The sequence below is a fragment of the Penaeus japonicus genome, unplaced genomic scaffold (assembly GCF_977035675.1).
Source record: "Penaeus japonicus unplaced genomic scaffold, GWHDUDI00000001_assembly GWHDUDI00000013, whole genome shotgun sequence".
NCBI classification, from domain to species: domain Eukaryota; kingdom Metazoa; phylum Arthropoda; class Malacostraca; order Decapoda; family Penaeidae; genus Penaeus; species Penaeus japonicus.
The window spans coordinates 17,860,153-17,861,876 of NW_028234415.1; positions in this window are offsets into that span (position 1 = coordinate 17,860,153).

Consider the following 1,724-nt stretch of genomic DNA (forward strand, 5'->3'; position numbering starts at 1 on the left):
TCGCATATAGTTATTTAGAGAGACATAGAATGAAGGTCTAAACATAAGTAGAAAGGTTCAGTGGGAAACACTACAAATTACTGAATAATATTGGAAACGTTTAGTGAAGGCATTAGTAAAAAAAAAAAAAAACATTGAATAACATTGGACATTGCATTGCATTGGACATTGACATGAATATCACTTGATGTAGCCATCTTGGTGTAGGTATTGCTCCGTAAATAAAATGTCTCAAATGAATCACAATTAATTCAAATTAAATTAAAAGATAATATGAAAATATAATGCATTTCCAACAATATGAAAAGTTAGTTCTATTTCTCTTGTTATCAGTGTTTAGTTAATGTTTGTTAAATAAAAAACTGTAGTGTAAACGCTAAAAGTCAAGGCAAATATTCACGCACAGCCTCCTCACAGGTCAACACGCAATATGTCGAATAGTCTGAAAGCTTTCAGTAGGGGCAAAAAACATGTCAACATAAGTGATATAAGCGAAATCATCCGTATAAAGCAAAATAACCAAAACAACTAAAAACTATATATATAATGCATTTCGAACAGTACGCAGAGATTGTTAGCTGTATTTACGTCTTATCGGTGTTTAGGCAATACATGCAAAATCAAAATGGTACAAAAGATTCATAAAGATTTATTAAAGAAGCGGTGAGGCAGAGAAGCACAGCAGGCGAAAATGGAGGCGTAGGTGGGAGAGTCACCGGCGGCACCATGGTCTGGAACTGCGGTTCTGAACCACGCTGGAAACTGTTGGTCATGAGTGCCGGAGAGGCCATCATGTGTGCAGTATGCGAATATCGACAATCCGGTATGACTGGAGAAGAAGGTGACTGCCAAGCATTCATATTTTAAGGAATGTATAAAACATTCCCAGAACTTCATTAATATATGCAAGACTTTGGCTGAGAAGCATTAACTTCTTCAGGCCTATAAACAGGCTGTCTCATTTTTCCAGGATGAGATCTATGTAAAAAAAAAGTATGCCAATTTAATTAAGTAAAACAAAAAAAAAAAAAAAAAAAAAAAAAAAAAAAAAAAAAAAAACAACAACAACACCTAAATACCTACAAAAGGTTCAGGCTGTCCAGTCTGCCGTTCAGGCATGTCAGATTTCCGCAGATGCAGACGTCAGTATAGATTTCTAAATACAGCTATCAATCTCTGCGTACTGTTCGAAATGCATTATATATATAGTTATTTTGTTTTTGTTATTTTGCTTTATACGGGATGATTTCGCTAATATCACACATGTTGACATGTTTTTTGCCCCTACTGAAAGCTTTCAGACTGTATTCGACATATTGCGTGTTGACCTGTGAGGAGGCTGTGCGGATATTGCTGCTTTTGTTAAATTTTTTTTAACAAGCATTAACTAAATACTGATAACAAGAGAAATAGAACTAACTTTTCATATTGTTGGAAATGCATTATATTTTCATATTATCTTTTAATTTAATTTGAATTAATTGTGCTTAATTTGAGACATTTTATTTACGGAGCAATACCTGCACCGAGATGGCTACATCAAGTGATATTCATGTCAATGTCCAATGCAATATGGGGGGACCCCCTTTCTCTGATATGTTTTTTTTTTTTTTCTTACTAATACCTTCACTAAACGTTTCCAATATTATTTAGTAATTTGTAGTGTTTACCACTGAACCTTTCTACTTATGTTTAGACCTTCATTCTATGTCTCTCTAAATAAC